We start from the raw sequence: 20,331 nt of genomic DNA, 5'->3' as shown, positions 1-20,331 counted from the left end.
GAATGATTAGCATTAGATTCTATTGATGTTCAACAGAAAACATTAAGCGGCGTCTTGAAAAACGCTAATTCTAGTCATTATGAGGAGCGTACACCTCAACGGCTGAATGTTTTTTTGGGGGGGTATTTTTTTTTTTAAGCTTGTTCATCTTTTTTTTGTTTTCTTTTTTTTTTGTTTTTTGGTGCCAATCTGTGTAACAAGTATAAGCAGCTGCACAGTAGCTTTGAGGACTTTGGGCCCAACTGTTGATCATGGAGAAGGCTTGTGACTCTTACTACTTTCTAGGTACTACTTTCTAGGTACTACTTTCTAGGGCAGTGTTTCCCAACCCGTGGTTCTCCAAGCAGTTGCAAAACTACAACTCCCAGCATGCCCTGACAGCCTTTGGGTTGGGAGTTGTAGTTGAGCAACAGATTCAGAGCCACAGGTTGGGGGAGACTGTTCTAGTGAGATATTGGGAAGGTGTCTTGCTTAACCCCTTAAGGACTCAGGGTTTTTCAGTTTTTGCACTTTCGTTTTTTCCTCCTTACCTTTTAAAAATCATAACCCTTTCAATTTTCCACCTAAAAATCCATATTATGGCTTATTTTTTGCGTCGCCAATTCTTCTTTGCAGTGACATTAGTCATTTTACCCAAAAATGCACGTCGAAACGGAAAAAAAAATAATTGTGCGACAAAATCGAAGAAAAAATGCAATTTTGTAACTTTTGGGGGCTTCCGTTTCTACGCAGTGCATATTTCGGTAAAAATGACACCTTATCATTATTCTGTAGGTCCATACGGTTAAAATGATACCCTACTTATATAGGTTTGATTTTGTCGCACTTCTGGAAAAAATCATAACTACATGCAGGAAAATTTATACGTTTAAAAATGTCATCTTCTGACCCCTATAACTTTTTTATTTTTCCACGTACAGGGCGGTATGAGGACTCATTTTTTGCGCCGTGATCTGAAGTTTTTAATGATATGATTTTTGTTTTGATCGGACTTTTTGATCACTTTTTATTCATTTTTTAATGGTATAAAAAGTGACCAAAATACGTTTTTTTGACTTTGGAATTTTTTTGCGCGTACGCCATTGACCGTGCGGTTTAATTAATGATATATTTTTATAGTTCGGACATTTACGCACGCGGCGATACCTCATATGTTTATTTATTATTTTTTTTGCACTGTTTTATTTTTTTTATGGGAAAAGGGGGGTGATTCAAACTTTTATTAGGGAAGGGGTTAAATGACCTTTATTAACCCATAGGGACCTATAACACTGCACACACTGATCTTCTATGCTGATCGCTGGCGTGTATTAACACGCCTGTGATCAGCGTTATCGGCGCTTGACTGCTCCTGCCTGGATCTCAGGCACGGAGCAGTCATTCGCCGATCGGACACCGAGGAGGCAGGTAGGGGCCCTCCCGGTGTCCTGCAAGCTGTTCGGGATGCCGCGATTTCACCGCGGCGGTCTCGAACAGCCCGACTGAGCCGGGTCACTTTCACTTTCACTTTAGAAGCGGCGGTCAGCTTTGAACGCCGCTTCTAAAGGGTTAATACCGCACATCGCCGCGATCGGCGATGTGTGGTATTAGCCGCGGGTCCCGGCCGTTGATGAGCGTCGGGACCGACGTGATATGATGCGGGATCGCGGCGCGATTCCGCTTCATATCGCGGGAGCCGGCACAGGACGCAAATATACGTCCTGCGTCGTTAAGGGGTACTCCAGTGGAAAACTTTTTTTTATTTATTTTTTTAATCAACTGGTGCCAGAAATGTAAACAGATTTGTAAATTACTTCTATTAAAAAATCTTAACCCTTCCAGTACTTATTAGCTGCTGAATACTACAGAGGAAATTCTTTTCTTTTTGGAACACAGAGTTCTCTGCTGACATCCTGAGCACAGTGCTCTCTGCTGACATCTCTGTCCATTTTAGGAAACTGTCCAGAGTAGGAGAAAATCCCCATAGAAAACACATGCTGCCCTGGACAGTTCCTAAAATGGACAGAGGTATCAGCAGAGAGCACTGTGGTCAGGATGTCAGCAGAGAGCACTGTGTTTCAAAAAGAAAAGAATTTCTTCTATAGTATTCATCAGCTAATAATTACTGGAAGGATTAAGATTTTTTAATAGAAGGGATTTACAAATCTGTTTCACTTTCTGGCACCAGTTGATTAAAAAAAAAGTTTTACACCAGAGTACCCCTTTAACAGAACATGGCCAAAGATGACTCTATTGCATTGCTACATCGAAGCCAATGAAAGTGAATGGGGCCACGTTGTGACCACAAGTCCATCTTGGATTTCCCATGACTGTTCCATTGCAATAAGGTTGGTTGCAACTCAACCCAGTTCATTTTTATTAGCTGTAATGTAGCATCCTTTTAGTAACATCTTTTACCGCCCAACCAGCGTCATGTCGCCATATAGCGCTAGACTACATGCGGGTATTTCCCATAATATAACAATTGTGTATCAGGTTAATTAGCACTTTGCAGTGGGCTGTTCCATTGTTATTCCTCCTGTAAAAGGACAAATAACTTGACAACTATTACTATTCCCTTGTGAAAGGGAATGCCCCAACCAGTAATGCCCCCTTGCCTCATCCTTGTAATGGTACGGGAGGTTGTCATTGGACTAGACAGTTGCCATTGACTGGACAGTGGTATATCAATAAAGGGCAGATAACAGTTGTGCAAAAATTTAGGGTACGATCGGTAAAATTGCCCAAGAAAGTTGTTCTGGTTGTAACAAAAATTTATAAATTTACTAAGGAATGGTTCCTTTTGGTTTCATGCTTTCCTGTAGAGCAGTGTTTCCCCACCAGCGTGCCTCCAGCTGTTGCAAAATTACAACGCCTAGCATGCCTGGACAGCCAAAGGCTGTCCAGGCATGCTAGGCGTTGTAGTTTTGCTACAGCTGGAGGCACACTTTTTGGGAAACACTGCTGTAGAATAAATTATTTATTCTGATATGAATAAAAGACATTGTTATGTCAATGTAATAGATTTAATTGGCTCGATATGACAGAATTATGTTTACCCCTATGGCCCACTTTGCACGGTTCAGTTGTTCATTTGATGATGCGTTACCATGTCATATATATATATATATATATATATATATATATATATACATATATATATATATATATATATATATATATATATATATATATATATATATATATATATATATATATATATATATATATATATATGGTGTCCCGGTACCGAATCCTATCCGGTACCTTTGTTTTTGGCTCCCCATAGCCAGAGTCCCTAGGACGTCGGGGTCCTTTTGTATAGTCCATCCCTAGTCACCTCTCACCCCTATAGTCATTGCTCTAATCATATGCTCCTTATTTGTGGAAGTGTAACTGTATAAAATGTAAATAAATAGTTAATTACCTGTGAGAAGCATAGCAGGACCTACAGGTCACGTGATCAGGTGAACTCTATGATATTTCTGCTTGAGGACCTTTGGAGGTCCTTGTGATGTAATGCACTCATTTCCTTTGTGACGGTGAGTGACAGATGGCTGGACCAGTAAAAACGGCCCCGCCCCTGCCCATGTAAGGGAGCGGCGACCATTGCTCACTCTCTTTCCTCGTGGGCTGTTGACGAGAAAGGATCTGCGCTGCTGTCATCAGTGAGTCTAGGCCTTAGCCTTGCGGCGATGGCTGTTTTATTCCAAATTGTGAGTGTATCAATCCCTAAACACTCTGCAAGACCACCGGACCTTATCTATCCCCTAAATCCGGACGAATCTTCGCAATATACCCTGAATTCAGAGACTATTGTCTAAAGTCAAGGTCCGCAACACCTGTCAGTCATTGAGGTATATGGAGACTGGTTGATTGAGACTGTTACTACTCTGTGGATGTACCGCAAGCCGTTAAGTAAAGTTTATTCAAGTTCAAATTCAACTACCTTGTGGACCTTCAGTCTTTATTCTTATGCACCTATCGTTACTAGGAACGGTGGCGATAGGCTGGAGAATCATCTCAGCATACTAGCCCTCAGCCTGGCGTCATGAACTATAGGGTTAACATTAACCCCTCATTTACCGAAACAATACCCCCACTACCAATACCCCCCAACGTTATACTGTCCTGTGCTGCTACAACACCTCATGGCAATACACGGAGCTCTTGTCTATGCTGATACATCACAGAGATCAGCATCTGCTAACCTATTTGCGATGCGGTTTCCATTGGCCTCTTCACAAATGAATCTGTCACCGTTCCTGTGAATTGTCACATCTGCTCGTGTGTGCAGCAATACAGCAGGGACAGCCACCAGGTTTCACGTTCCCTTATAGCAGGCTGTTGTCATCAGGGCCTGACAGGTCTTTGATCATTTTCTATGTCTACATCGATATACCTTTCCAATTACAGAAGGCCAAAAAAAATAAATAGATGTTACCAATGGAGAAGCGAAATACTGATGTAGCAGAGCTTTTCATATGCCACAGAATTGAGTTTGTCATGCTGGATTTTCTGTGGTTTAACTTAGAGATGCCGGTAAATCAGTTGCCGTATCTTAAAGGGGTATTCCAGGATTTTTTTTTACTTGACTATGCTACAGGGGCTGTAAAGTTAGTGTAGCTCATAATATAGTGTCTGTACCTGTGTGTGACAATTTTCTCACAATTCTTCTGTGATTTTGACCCCAATATTTATTTTTACCAGCATACCAAATGACTGTTGTCTCAGATTTTTCCCAGCTTGCAATGCAGCCGAGACCTGACATCACTAGTCAGCTGATGACAGGAAGCCTGTCTGCTTCAATGGGTGGAGGGATCGCTTGGTGGCAGAGAGATCAATCTGCAACTAATGCAACAGCTGTAGGCACCCTGGTTGAAAAGCACAGGTCTTTTGATTAAATGAGTGGGGGGTGGCTAATGTGTGAGAGGGAGGAAAATGGCATTATGGGATTTGTAGTAAAAAAAAAAACATAAGTCAAACAGGAAATTGAAGTTCACAAAAAGCTAGCCACAGTGTTATGTAATCTCACAACATAGCCATTTAGCCCCAAGACAAGTGGAGATCCTTCCTAAGCATGTCCATTACTGCCGGTCAGGTACGTACTAAAATCACCTTATGGTGGAGAACCCCTTTAATTCAGGAAATTGCTATGAAGCAAAATGATGGATCCTCGAAGAGTTAAATGACAAATCCAGTTCTGCTACCGCCGTACGTGTGCGGATTTCACCTTCACAGGTGTCAGTCAAGCGTTTTAAGTGAAACATGAGTTGTCATGAAGTTTATTTAATCTCCATGTACTCCATCCTGCTGGGCCTGTGATGAATCCTCTTTTGGACATGAGCCCCAGATTTCATTTCCCCTCCTGCTGAGCTCCCTCCAGTCTTGCATTTCATTTAAGACCAATGGAAAGATGTGCAATGTTCAGCCTTCTTCTTATCTCTCCCTCCTCCCTGTCAGCTTCAGGCTGCAGCCGAGCCGGACTGGGAATACAAACGGATCCTTTATTCCCTGCTGCCACCAGAATGGCGATGCTGATCATTTTCCCAGAGGGCAACATTAACCCCCCCCCCCCCCCCCCAAAAAAAAAAAAAAAAAAAAAAGATACCATTGTACAAACCTTACAGACTGTGAGATTTGCAGCACAAGAAGTGGGTATACCAGATGGATGAGCCAGACGACCACCAATTTCACTTATTTTTATAGGCAGCCATGCCGCAAGTGGAGAGAAAGCCATTTAGAACCATAAATTGGAAGGGAGATGTGGAAAATGCTTTAGGAATAGACAGCTGTTAGCTCCTTCCCGCCACCATGTGATCATCAATTTCCCAATTTTGGTGAATAAAAACTATTATTGCGCACAAATACAACTCTGAAAATAATTAAGAGACCACTGCAGAATTTATTATTATTATTATTATATTATTTAATTATTATTATTATGCATAGGTATGTGTTTGAGTAAAATTAACGGTTTTGTTTTATACTGTAAACTACTGACAGAAGTACTTTCAAATTCCAAATAAAATTATTGACATTTAGAGTATTTATTTGTACCAAAATAACAACTACCGTATATACTCGACTATAAGTCGAGGCCCCTAATTTCACCCCAAAAACCCAGGAAAAGTTATTGACTCGACTATAAGCCTAGGGTGGGAAATACATCATCCCCCCCTGTCATCATCCCACCCTGTCATCATCCAGATCCCCGTCATTAACACCCCCGCCATCATCACCCTGTCATCAACCCCCTCGTCATCATCCCCCCCCCCCCCCTTCATCATCACCGCCTGTCAATCCTTCATCAGTGGTCTTCAACCTGCGGACCTCCAGATGTTGCAAAACTACAATTCCCAGCATGCCCGGACAGCCAATGGCTGTCCGGGCATGCTGGGAGTTGTAGTTTTGAAACATCTGGAGGTCCGCAGGTTGAAGATCACTGAGAAGGGATTGACAGGTGGAGAGTTCACTCGAGTATAAGCCGAGGGGGGGGGGGCGTTTTCAGCAAGAAAAATCGTGCTTAAAAACTCTGCTTATACTCGAGTATATACGGTAGTTAAAGTTACAAAAAAAAATAAAAAATAATGCAAAGAAAAGTAACTAATTTTTCAAGAACAAAATTCTAATGTTTTAACTTAGGAAGATTTGGTGGAATAACCCTGGTCTGAGCTCTCAGCCAGTCTCTCCCATTGCCGTTGGATGACATTATGGCACTCCTGGCACGAAAGTTCAAGTAGCTTGGCTTTGTTTGAAGGCTTGTGACCATCCATCTTCCTCTTTAGCAAATTTTGAAGGTTTTCAATGGGGTTCAGGGTTGGTCATGACAGGTTCTTGATCTGGTGGTCCTTCATCCACATCTTGATTGACCTAGCTGTGTCCTGCTGAAAAAAAACAGAAGACGACAGGTATTCTTCCCGGGAAACCTTGTTATTGGCTTCATTCATATGTCCTTCACAAAGACAAATCTGTCCGATTCCAGCCTTGTTGAAGCATCCCCAGATATTCACCGATCCTCCACAAGATTTCACTGTGGGTGCGAAGACTTACAAGCCACAATGTCTCACAACTACTATGAAATTTGGTAGAGGATAGGTAATGGTCTATCCATGCCTCAGCAAGGTTGAAATCGGACAAATTTGTCTTTGTGAAGGACACATGAACGCTTCCTCCTGCTCTGACAATGTTTTCCAGCTCTGAAAATTGGATTTTCCAGAAGGAGTTAAAGAGGTATTCTGGCTTTATACATCTTATCCCCTATCTAAAGGATAGGGGATAAGATGTACGATCGCAGGGGTACAGCCGCTGGGGTCCCCCCATGATCTCGGTGCAGCCCCCTGCATTCTGTGCTGGGCTCTGTCTCCGAGATGGGGACGTGACATGACGACCATGCCTCATAGTGACGCCAAGCCCCTCCATACATGTCTAAGGGAGGGGGGCATAAAGCCGCCACGCCCCCTCCCATATACATGAATGGAGGGGGCGTGGCATGACGTCACTATGGGCCGTAGCCGTGATGTCACATCCCTGTCTTGGAGGTACCGATGGGTACAGAATGCCGGGGGCTGCACCAGGATCGCGGAGGTCCCCAGCAGCGGGACCCCTGTGATCGTATATCTTATCCCCTATCCTTTAGATAGGGGATAAGATATATAAAGCCAGGATACCCCTTTAAACCAAACTGTTTATTTTAGCAAACCACATATCTATGAATAGTAAAACCAGAGCTACTGATCCATTATGAATGGTCTCTTCTGTTTTCCCAGAGCTCTATGTATATGTCACTCCCTGCAGCTTTGTATCTGTATGGGACATTCTTATATGTATGTGTAAGGAAAATGCTATCTGTGCAAGAAAGAAAATCCCCATAAGAGCTGCGTAGATGATGGGAGTCTCAGTGCACAGAGAGGCGCTACCACTTTCACCGCTATCTACATGTATTTTGCCCATCACTGCGGATGATCAGTTAAGTTACTTTCATTCCCGCCTGTGAAATGGATCCGGGCTCAGGGAGCTTAGACCAAAATAACAAGACCGCGGCATTGCTAGCATGGTGTCTCCACTGCCAAGTGATTTGTTAAACAGTTTAATACTAACATCGTGCTGGGGAATCCCAGAAGCCAGGCGGGAAATGGCTTAACCCATTGAGACCCGGATGGTAGATTTTATTCGCCATGAGCAGTGCCACAGATAAACGGGATACAGAAGTTGCATTAACACTTGTGCAAAATATTGGAAGTCTGGTTAAGTGAGGTTTCAGCTTTTATATAAAAAGATTAATCATTGTGTAATGGAAAATCCCACAACTTTCTAATATACCGTACTTTGAGTTTATATTTCTTGCCTCTTTCTATTTACTGTCAGAGAAGGTGAATGTTCTTACAAATACCGACTCCTAGTGACCTGACCCATCTGACAGCTTTGCTGCAGTCATGTGCAGTTTAGACTTAGTTTAGAACACTGCGGTCAAGTTTTCTATTCTTCTTCTCCGTTATAAATGCTTAAACACCAACATTACGGCGTGTCACATCCTTTAGACCTGGGAGTTGCTCAGAGTTGTAGTTTTGCAACATCTTGGGGCCACAGTTTGAAGAAGACTGCTTAGAAGATGGACACAAAAAGTGCCTAATGGACCCCAGTTGGTATTCAGAAGAAAAGCCAAATGTATGACGTGATCCACCAGTCAAAACAGATGTACTTTAGATCTCAAATTTCTTTTATTGTTAAGAAAACCATAACACATTTTTGGGCATAGGAGCCCCTTCACCTGCTTTACCTGATAAAGGGGCTCCTAGGCCTAGAAACACATAGTGTTATGCTTTCCTTCACAATAAAAGATATTTGAAATTAAAAGTACATCCGTTTGACTGGTGGATCTTGCCATCCGGCTTTTCCTCTGCCTGGATGAATACCTGCATCATTTGATTTTACGCAAGTACCCAGAGGCCTATACCACCCAATTCATGCCAGCATAGTGGTTGTGTCTAATACACAATCTTACAAGGTGAGCAAGCCCCCTTGGGGGTCTCCATCATTTTGGTTTCTTCCATAGTGACTTAAAAGGGGTCTTCTTGGGTTCTTCCATAGTGATTTATAATGAGTCTGGTTGGGTTCTTCCACAGTGACTTATAATGGGTCCAGTTGGGTTCTTCCATAGTGACTTATAATGGGTCCGGTTGGGTTCTTCCATAGTGACTTATAAGGGGTCTGGTTGGGTTCTTCCATAGTGACCTATAAGGGGTCTGGTTGGGTTCTTGCACAGTGTGGGATGTTCTGACGGTTATAGTATATGCTGCACTATCCATCCTGTCAAATATAATGGAACTGCCCAAAAACAAAGTGAAGAGCATACAGCAGCTGATAAGTACTGGAAGGATTAAGATGTTTAAATAGAAGTAATTTACAGTTCTGTTTAACTTTCTGGCAGCAGTTGATTTAAAAAAAATGTTTTCCACTGGAGTACCCCTTTAAATATGAACATTTAGCACAGCTGAATGTCCATGTGTTCTTTATGAGGAAGGGTAAGACACTGCCACTTACTATAGGGTCAGGTGCTAAAAATCCAAAACACCCGACCCTTTTCTCCACTGTCATCATCTGTCGGTGGATGGTTGGGAGGCCGCCATACTCCTTAGACAGCCAGATGAACATAGTATAAGACAGTAGTTCCCAACCAGGGTGCCTCCAGCTGTTGCAAAGCTACAATTACCAGCATGCCCGGACAAACATAGTTCAAGACAGTAGTTCCCAACCAGGGTGTCTCCAGCCTTTTGCAAAACTACAACTCTCAGCATGCCCGGACAGCCGAAGGCTGTCCGGGCATGCTGGGAGTTGTAGTTTTGCAACAGCCGGAGGCTTCCTGGTTAGGAAACATTGGTATAAGGCAGTTGTCATGTATCCAGGGGTCAAGTCCTGGGAAAAAAAAGTGCAGGAACTCCCGCAAGATTTCCACCCAAGGGCTGGCCCTGCAGAACTCCTGCTAATAGGAATAGTGTTCCTGCTCTGGAAAAAGTGCAGGAACTCAGTTCCCTCGCGTTCCTGCAGGACTTGAGCCCTGCATGTATCTATACAATAATCCTCCACACGCTCTCTCTTCTCCAGTCCACTCTTCCCAGGACGTGGTCACGGATGAGACCCAAAGCTCTTAGACTTTCCGTCACAAGAGCGTCTGTTCCTAATGAGACATTTCCGAGGCGGCATATGGTTTCGGTTGGGATTGTGGAGAAGATCAGACCTCAGGCCGCGGCCGCAGATCATTTACTTTAGTTCTCATAATCTTTCATGTTATAGCTGGCAAAAGGATATAGCTACTTTGTGTAGGAAGACATTTCTATTAACCTGTTAAGGCTTAGGGGGAACAAATGGGATGTGTGCAGTGTACTGGAATAACATTCCGGGGCTGTAAATCCTAAATGTTCTAGTGACACCTCAATTCTTTAATTTCTATCTAAATTAGAATCTCCCATATGGAGTTCTCATCTTATCGTGATTCCAATCTCTGGATTTCCCCAGGATCATTACAGTCGGGGTCCAGGGTTTTGCATAGAGAAATCTTCATCCCTGGGCTATGGAGTAGACACCTTCTCATTAGCTTTGCCATTAATCCCAACTTTCCTGACATTTGGTAAAAAGGAAAAAGACAATTTTATGTCTCCTGTATAAATAGACTATGGAGAACATTCTATGGGAGTGGCTTTCAACCTGCGGACCTCCAGATGTTGCAAAACTACAACACCCAGCATGCCCGGACAGCCCTAGGCTGTCCGGGCATGCTGGGAGTTGTAGTTTTGCAACATCTGGAGGTCCGCATGTTGGAGACCACTGTTCTATGGCCTAGTTAGTAGATCAATCCCCTTACACGTATTTGTGTATGCCCAAAGCGGGGATAAATATGGTTAATCGATATACAGGTTTAATTTATCTTCATGGCCTGCATCAATACTGCTACAAACAGTAAAACATCATCTTAAAGGGGTACTCCAGTGGAAGACTTTTTTTTTTTTTTTTTTCAACTGGTGGCAGAAAGTTAAACAGATTTGTAAATTACTTCTATAAAAAAAAATCTTAATCCTTCCAGTACTTATTAGCTGCTGAATACTACAGAGGAAATTCTTTTCTTTTTGGAACACAGTACTCTCTGCCGACATCACGACCACAGTGCTCTCTGCTGACATCTCTGTCCATTTTAAGAACTGTCCAGAGTAGGAGAAAATCCCCATAGCAAACATATGCTGCTCTGGACAGTTCCTAAAATGGACAGAGATGTCAGCAGAGAGCACTGTGGTCATTAGAGATGAGCGAACTTACAGTAAATTCGATTCGTCACGAACTTCTCGGCTCGGCAGTTGATGACTTTTCCTGCATAAATTAGTTCAGCTTTCCGGTGCTCCGGTGGGCTGGAAAAGGTGGATACAGTCCTAGGAGAGTCTTTCCTAGGACTGTATCCACCTTTTCCAGCCCACCGGAGCACCAGAAAGCTGAACTAATTTATGCAGGAAAAGTCAGCAACCGCTGAGCTGAGAAGTTCGTGACGAATCGAATTTACTGTAAGTTCGTTCATCTCTAGTGGTCATGATGTCAGCAGAGAGCTCGGTGTTCCAAAAAGAAAAGAATTTCCTCTGTAGTATTCAGCAGCTAATAAGTACTGGAAGGATTAAGATTTTTTAATAGAAGTAATTTACAAATCTGTTTAACTTTCTGGTACCAGTTGATAAAAAAAAAAAAAAAAAGTTTTCCACCGGAGTACCCATTTAAAGAAAGACTGGCATTTTTAAAGATGACTTGTAATAGTTCTTACTTCTTCCCATCCACCAGCCTTAAAGGAATACTCTGGTGGAAAACAAAATATATATATATATATATATTTTTTTTTTTTTTTTTTTAAATCGACTGGTGCCAGAAAGCTAAACAGATGTGAAAATTACTTCTATTTAAAAATCTTAATCCTTCCAGTACTTATCAGCTGCTGTATGCTCCACAGGAAGTTCTTTTCTTTTTGAATTTCTTTTCTGTCTGACCACAGACAGAAACAAATGTGTAAATTAAAATAGTAGTAAGACGGGAAAGGAGAGGGCACACAAAGAGGTTACTTCACCTTAATTATGGTGCAGCACGGTATCGGCAACTTATATAGTCATCTCCTGCGGGGTGCACATACGAGGAGTGAAGTATCAAATATAATACAAGGAAGAAAACATATGTGCACTCACCGCTCAGTGGAGACAATTCGGTGTAGGGGTCCGGTTAACAGGTAGCTGGATCACAGCATCAGCGCAGGTTTAATGGCGCTCGGAGGCTACGCTGGCAGTTTCACACGTGAATGCGTGCCTCCTGCGGGCCGGAAGAAGCACGCATTCCCGTGTGAAACTGCCGGCGTAGCCTCCGAGCACCATTAAACCTGTGCATGTATGTTTTCTTCCTTGTATTAGATGTGTAAATTACTTCTATTTAAAAATCTCAATCCTTCCAGTACTTATAAGCTGCTGTATGCTCCACAGGAAGTTCTTTTCTGTCTGTCCACGGTGCTCTCTGCTAACACCTCTGTCCATGTCAGGAACTGTCCAGAGCAGGAACAATTCCCCATAGCAAACCTCTCCTGCTCTAGGCAATTCCTGACATGGACAAAGGTGTTAGCACCGTGGACAGACAGAAAAGAAATTCAAACAGAAAAGAACTTCCTGTAAAGTATACAGCGGCTGATAAGTACTGGAAGGATTAAGATTTTTAAATAGAAGCAATTTACAAATCTATTTAACTTTCTAGCACCAGTTGATTTAAAAAAAAAAATATATATATATATAAAATAGTTTTCTACCAGAGTACCCCTTTAAGCTATCAGGGTGTAATGGGGGTTCTAGATTTGCTTCAGCTGGAGAACCTCAGGTTGGAGAACATTGCTATAGAACAGTGTTCTTCAACCTGCCGACCTCCAGATGTTGCTAAACTACAACTCCCAGCATGCCCGGACAGCCAATGGCTGTCCGGACATGCTGGGAGTTGTAGTTTTGCAACATCTGAAGGTCCGCAGGTTGGAGACCACTGCTATAGAAGATGATCTGTACTGCAATACAGTAAAAGGTGACACCAGTAGAGGAGATAATAGATGAAGCTCACAGCTCAGCCTCCCTCTCCCTGTGGAATGACCTCTAGACAGGTCACAGGAAATGCCCAGTATCCTTTCCCATTCATTTCAGTAAAAAAAAAAAAAAAATACAGTTAGAAAATAGAAACAGATTGGAATTAAACAGCATGTTTTAGTATCTGTCTCTAATCAGTAAGAGCATATAGATGTTTTTATGACGCAAAACATTGTGCTGCCTGAGTCCAGGAGGGAAATTATATATATATATATATATATATATATATATATATATATATATATATATATAATCTTTAATACAAAGCACTGACACATACATTATACTGTATCTATTAGACTATGAAAGGTGAAGGGCTGTGGAAGAAAATAGTCCAGAATGATCCTCAATCACTGTACAGATATCATCGTCTTATCTGTGACCTCATATAGTAAAACAATATCACGTCCATTGCTTTCTATGCGCATCACAATGTGTCTGGTTATGGCCGCGTGTAAATATGAATACATTTTCCTGTCCATTAGGACGCGGTGTCAGCTTTGCTTGTAGATTTTTTGTTACAGAGAGTAATGGTTTTGTTCCAGGTGTCATTAGAGATGTTATTTCAGATCCTTCCCCGGGAGGTGAATGTGTCTCTGTGGCCCGGTGGGAATACATCTCTCCGCCGCACATGCCTGTGTGGGAGATGGCGTCCATCACTTCTTCATACGTGATTTTCATTTGCCTGTCTAGTTAACCTTACAATGGATGACTTTGGTTAATGAAACCTGTCACAGGCTGGAGGGGGATTGATGGGTTTAAGAAAAAACCTTATTTATTTATTTTCATATGAAGTAATTTGATTTGTCGTTGCATGTAAATGAGAAAACTGAGCGCCTCCCCCCGGGGGGCCATTGCTTGCTGTGGTTATTGTCATAGCACAGATATACCAATCTTATCTACTATAGATACTGTGTTGTATCGTGTGGAGTCTGATGTCGGAGGCCTTCTTTTCCTCAGGGATTTTCTACTGGATGAGAAAAGTCTTGCTTGTATAATTCCCATGGTAATGATGTCACCCATTACAGTTTGCATTCCTCCACTTGGTTGAGCTTCATTGGCTGTAAGAGCTGTACTTCAAAGGGATAGAGTAGGGTAAGAGGATAGTGTCCCAGCACGGGATATAACCCTGTGCAGTACTTAGGCCCTGTCAGGTTGAGTCCCTCATTGTCCTAGGGTCTCTCCTGCAGTGTCTCCCCCAGTATCGCAGCTAGTGTTACTGTGTATAGTCAGTATAATGTTAGGTACTATGTGTATAAAGGACCTTTGGAGGTATCATATGTTATGTTCACATGATGTGTTATGTTACCCAGAGAGCACCAGTTGACCACCTGACCTGCAGCTTGCCCAATGGGCTTCTTGCTCAGCCCCCCTTTATAAGAGAGGAGCCATTACAATCTCTCTTTTACACCATCACTTCTGCTGAGGAACAGCAAAGCTCAGGCACCTCAGATCCAGCATCCAGTACACCTGGAGGCCATAAAGCCTGCGTATGTCAGTAAGTCCACTTATCTATGTCTTCTGTCTCTACCAAAGTCAAGTCACTAGTCAAGTCAATTATAGTCAGAGTACCTGTATTGAAGTCTGACCCAAAAGTACTGCAAGTCCCAGCAAGCTGCAAGGCCCTTTCCGTGTTACTGGTCGACTTTCTGGGATTCTGGCCTAGATGTAAAGACTTTAACAACTGTCTAACCTCAGTAAAGCTACCGTTAACCCTTCCTGGTCTTGGACTATTATTGCACTGCCTAACACTGGGAAAGCGGTGCTACCATTTGAGTGGTTACCGGAAAAACCACTCTGGCGTCATGAACATTAGGGGTTAATAACACCTTGCCCCTGGGCTATACCATCTGCCCCATACAACTCACCTTTCACACCCCCTTTCACTTCCTATACTGATAAAATTATTTGCAAGATAGGTAGTTGTTTTTTTTTTTGCTTTCTGTGAGTGTCAAGTGGATCGGTGTTAGGCCTTTGTGGGAAAATACCTTTCCTAACTTATATGCTCTGTGTCAGTAATCTGTAACCCAATCTTTGCCAACCAGTGTTCCTCCAGCTGTTGCAAAACTACAACTTCTAGTATATCTGGACAGCCTTTGGCATTCTGGGAGTTGTAGTTTTGTAACAGCTGGACGTGCTATTTCTTCTGTAAATACACCGCCAAGAGTTTACAGTCGCTTAATGTGTTTATCGCCTCCTCTTCCTCATTATAAAATGTTATTTTATATTTCTGTACCCATTCAGACAGGAGAGTGTCCTGTACTGCACATTCCTACCGTAGTCTGCAAATGATTCATCCAGTTAATAGTGTTGTCCATGACAAAATATTACATCAGAATTGGTTGTAATGCTTATTCATTTTGACAAATCCATTTCTAAGAATAAACTCATAGATACAATACATCCTGTACTGATGCCAATAGGTGACGTAACCTACACTTATAACCAGGAAGAACACTACAAGATCAAGAACTCCTTCCTTGATTTATATAGTAGTCTATTTATTGTGCTGTGGCTCTCCGGCTATTGTAAAACCACAGCTCCTATCATGACCTGAGAGCTGAATAATGTCTGGGCATGGTGGGAGTTGTAGTTTTGCAACAGCCACAGGTTGAAGAACGAATGTCTAGAACAGTGGTCTCCAACTTGCGGACCTCCAGATGTTGCAAAACTACAACTCCTAGCATGCCCGGACAGCCAACGGCTGTCCGGGCATGCTAAGAGTTGTAGTTTTGCAACATCTGGAGGTCCGCAGGTTGAAGACCACTGCATTAGAAGTTTGGCTGGATTCTTTCTTGTACAAACTAGTGACATCAAGTGGTGAACATGAGAATTGCAGTTTAACAATGAGACATCTATTTGGGGGAATTCTGTAATGTTAAAAATGAATTTTCATGGGTATTACTGAAGTTTTTTAATTAATACTTGCTGATATTTGCAAAAAGAGCTGTGGATTAAAGTCGAAAGGGTGAAAAGTTTAATCTGTGGGTATTTTTACCATAATAGATTTCTATCAAAGGGACTGGGCGCCATTAGAAAAACATGGGTGCTTTCTTACAAAAACAGGACCACACCTATCCTTCGGGTTGTGTCTGGAATAGCAGCTGAGCCCCATTGAAGTAAATGGGACAATTTTTATAATACCACTTCCAACCTGTGGACAGGTGTGGCGCTGTTTTTGTAATAAAGCAACCATTTTTTCAGTCCCTGTCCCTGTCCAGTTATTGTTGACTCATTTGAAGAGGATTTGGGTCTGCAGTCTTCCTACAGATAACCCTGTGCATATTTTAGACCGTTTTAATATCTATAGAAGAAACTCTTTTTAATGCTGTCTAAATATGGAGACATTTTAGTTTTGGAGAACAAGAATGTTCGGCTAGGGCTACATACAGGGCAATTTGTTACATTTTATGTGACATTTTACACTGAGACATTAAGGGAGAAACCTGTATAGGGCAATAGTGGTGTAGTTGCCCATAGCAACCAGATTGCTTCATTCATTTTGAAAATGCCCTCTGAAAAATAAAAGATAAAATCTGATTAGCTGCTTTGGGAAACTCCACCACTCTTCCTCTACACAAGTTTTAATAAATTTCCCCCACTACATCTAATGGTGGTCAATGTGGTTGCAATGGGACTTATGGCAGGGTTGAGCGCCCTCTGCTGGCTTGGAAGCTGAATGCTCAGATCCTGCATCTGAACAACAGTGCATACAGTGGTGTATCAAGGCTGCAGAAAGTACCTGTCTCCTTAAACTGCTGCCCTAGGCCTGGGCCATGTTGGCCTAATAGTAAGTACACCACACTGATAGCAAACACAACACTCATCTCTATATACCAAGGTAGGGTGATTGACACCTTTTTGTTATGGCAGTGGGGTAGTTCCCAGTGGCCCTTCTAGTGTTAAAGGGGTACTCCGGCGCTAAGACATCTTATCCCCTATCCAAAGGATAGGGGATAAGATGCCTGATCGCGGAGGTCCCCTCGACAGCTGTCACGCCCCCTCCCATAGGCTTGCATTGAGGGGGCAGAGCGTGACATCATACGGGGGGGTGGCCATGACGTCACAATGCTCCAGCCCCCGTGATCGACAGTAATCAGACCCGGAGCGAACATGCTCTGGGGACTGATTTTAATGGGGTGCTGCGTGCAAGATCACGGGGGTCCCCAGCGGCGGGACCCCCGCGATCAGGCATCTTGGCACCGGAGTACCCCTTTAAACATAGATGGAGACTTACATCAGCCAGGAGTACAAGACGTCCTCATATCCATTCCTGAGACCTCCCAGGTGGGGTGAAGAGGGTTGGAGACAACTCATCGCACTTCTTCTGTACTTCGGCCGGACTATGCTAATTTTACCATTTGACTTCAACCAAGTGAAAAATGAAATCAAATCAATGGGAAGAAAAGAAAAAATGTGGAAAGTTTAGGGAAAAAATGTTAATCGCCAAGAAGCCCGCATAAAGCAAATGGGCGAATTCCCAGACTCCTGCTGCGCACATTACACTTGATATTTTTCGTCTTCGCTCTTTTCTCCTGTTTCTGCTACTTTTTAAGGTTAATGGAATTATTCTGTGCAATGCATCTTTTAGGAGGCTGCCATTGTCTAGGGCTTTATGCGGTAATGTCCAATGGTAAGCCTCCCGAGCGAGTGCCAATTCACTACATGAAAGGCCCAGTTGCTATGATACCTTTTAAAATATGGACATTAATTGCCAGTGAGTGATCACCACCATGAAAACCGCAAACTCCCTTTAAGACTGAAGACACTGGGGATTTATATTAGAATTAATATTGGCAGTGTTCAGGAATCTTTGTTGAATATGGACTTCTCTTCTATGCCAATAGCAAATGGAAGGTCACACTGATTCCAACACATTTTTAACAGATGAAAGGATAACTAGTGTAAATGTTATTATTCCTTTCTCTTAATTCTGGGATAATAAACTCAAGGACATCTTGTTCAGTCTTCCATTCAAATATCAGAAATGTATGTGACATCTTTATTGTGCTATATTAGCAGGAATGGTAATGCTCCATCTCCGATCTCCAGTACTTCTGGTCACTTATGTAACATATTAATGTCACTGAATTAATGTTTCCCAATAAATTCCCTGAGTAACTGCTGAGTAAGAAAGCAAAGTGAAGCTTACCTTAGGTTTGGTTAACATCTACGTTGTTCTTTCTCTTGTTCTGGCATTGGAGCAGAACAGCAGAAAAAGACGACACTGACAGGTCCATTGCTTACCAGACACCACTGTGGTGGCCCAGTAGGGGAGGTGTTACCCCGTACCTTTGCTGCCCTGTCAGGCAGCCTCCTGCAGTGTCCACTGGGACTCCCTTGCACTTGTTTCCCCCATGTACATATGTTTCACCAATTGTTGTATTATAAAATGTTTAACGAGGTGCTATAAATTTAAGAAGGTTGTCATGTGAGTTGTCATGTGATTGTTACTCAGGAGGTATCAGTGATCAGAAGAACCAAGGGTGGCCTATGGGCTCTCTGCTAGTCTCCCCCATATAAGCCCTGGGAGGAGCTAGCTCTCTCTTTCCTTGCTCTATTGCTTCCTGCTGAGCTCCAGTGCAGTCATGTCTAGGTGTGTGTCCAGAGTCTTAAGTCTCAGTATTGTCAGTCATCAGTCAAGTCAAGTCAGTCACAGTCATCATTTGTGAAGTCAATGTGGCCTGCATTAAATTGACCATCTAATACGAGTCCCAGTAAGCCCTTAAGGTCTCTGAAGTCACTGGACACCTCCGTGGGCCCTGGCTGAATTGTATAGACTTTTTCACCTGTCTAACCTCAGTAAAGCTACCGTTGTCCGTAACTTGGCATCGGAGTCATTATTGCCCTCGTGCCTAGCCCAGGATCCAGCGGTATACCTTCGTACCTTCGGGTGGTATTGAGGATAAACCACGCCCTGGCGTCACGAATACAAGGGGTTAATGCCATCTGCCTCTATGGTATTTCCATCAGCCCTTTGCATCACACCCCATACCACACCATTATTTTATCTGATAAGATGCCGGACACCTTCTGCTCCACAGGAGTTTTCTGCCCTCCCTGAGCTCGTCTCACCCGATTGAGCCGCCAACACAAGTGTTTACCCTGTCTTGAAGGTTTTTTTTTTAGCTTTTGATATAAGGGTCTTCTGAACCAAGTGTCTCAACTCTGTTCGCCCCTATTAGCTGTAATCTGTGGGGAATCCCAGTTCCGATAGCAATTTTGCAGTGTTTGACCTGAGAAATACTCTCCCTCCACCCTGATTTAAAAGATACGGACCCTGGGGGACATGCATCATTATTTGTGTATGGTAGAAGCAGTTTACCCCTTTTCCCGAATTCTAAATTATGCGCAGAAGCACTAAATTTATCAATCAAGCGCAATGAGCTTCATAAATTGTGGGTAAATATAGTAATCTCCTCAATCCACTCTTTGGAAAATAGAATCGATGATTTAGAGCATCTTGCTACGTTAAGTCCAAGATGGCTTATATTTGCGCAAAAAAAACAGCTCTTGCGGCAAAATTTTTGGTGTAAAAAAAAACAGTACGCAGTTAATAAATCCATGTGTACTATAGATGTCACTCCAAGGTACTCTGATTAGGCCACATCTGGAGGATATGCTCTACCAAAACGTGCGCAAACAAATTGCCCAAAAAAAGGGCTTGCGCAAAATTTTGCGCAAAAAAATACACACAAAACAGGGGTAAAATCTTTGATACATGTCCCCCCCTGAGTAGATTTCCTTTGCTTACTAGGTATCCTTTATAGGAGTTTGCCACTTTTAACAATTCTTACATGTTTGATTGGCCCCATGACAATAAGAAACTTACAAGGTGTCACCCACTCTGGGACACCCAGCGATCAGCTGTGATTTAAGAGTAATCCTGGCATTAAGTGATCACAGCCAAGGCCAGAAGAAGCGCTGAGTGGCGTGAAACAGTTGTTGCTTTAGATCATTACACCCCCACATATATCCACTACCCTCTCCTCTGATAGTTTGTACAACCACCTTTGCAACATTTTTCTTCTTTGCTGTGTATGAATTGCCTGGCATTGTGTGTTCAATTTCCCTGCATTGCCACCACAGCAATTAAAGTACAGTGACCCCCCGACCTACGATGGCCCCGACATACGATCATTTCAACATACGATCACTCTCAGAGGCCATCGCATGTTGAAGGCAGCATCGACATACGATGCTTTTGTATGTC

At 42.7% G+C, this 20,331-nt stretch overlaps 1 protein-coding gene and 1 long non-coding RNA gene across 11 annotated transcripts in view; one reads left to right on the top strand and one right to left on the bottom strand.

The window, feature by feature from the left end:
* AGRN (agrin) overlaps positions 1-20,331 on the top strand; it is a 537,034-nt gene that overhangs the window by 122,190 nt on the left and 394,513 nt on the right. The gene's annotated exons all lie outside the window — the stretch shown is intronic.
* The window catches only part of LOC130293436 (uncharacterized), a 60,777-nt gene continuing 47,016 nt past the window's right edge, over positions 6,571-20,331 (bottom strand). Inside the window, exon 3 of the long non-coding RNA XR_008848212.1 lies at positions 6,571-6,866. This is a non-coding gene — a long non-coding RNA (uncharacterized LOC130293436). The remainder of the gene's footprint in view (positions 6,867-20,331) is intronic.

This window comes from Hyla sarda, chromosome 10 (assembly GCF_029499605.1).
Source record: "Hyla sarda isolate aHylSar1 chromosome 10, aHylSar1.hap1, whole genome shotgun sequence".
NCBI classification, from domain to species: domain Eukaryota; kingdom Metazoa; phylum Chordata; class Amphibia; order Anura; family Hylidae; genus Hyla; species Hyla sarda.
The sequence above is the reverse complement of the archived record's forward strand: the minus strand, read 5'-3'. Positions and strand labels throughout refer to the sequence as shown.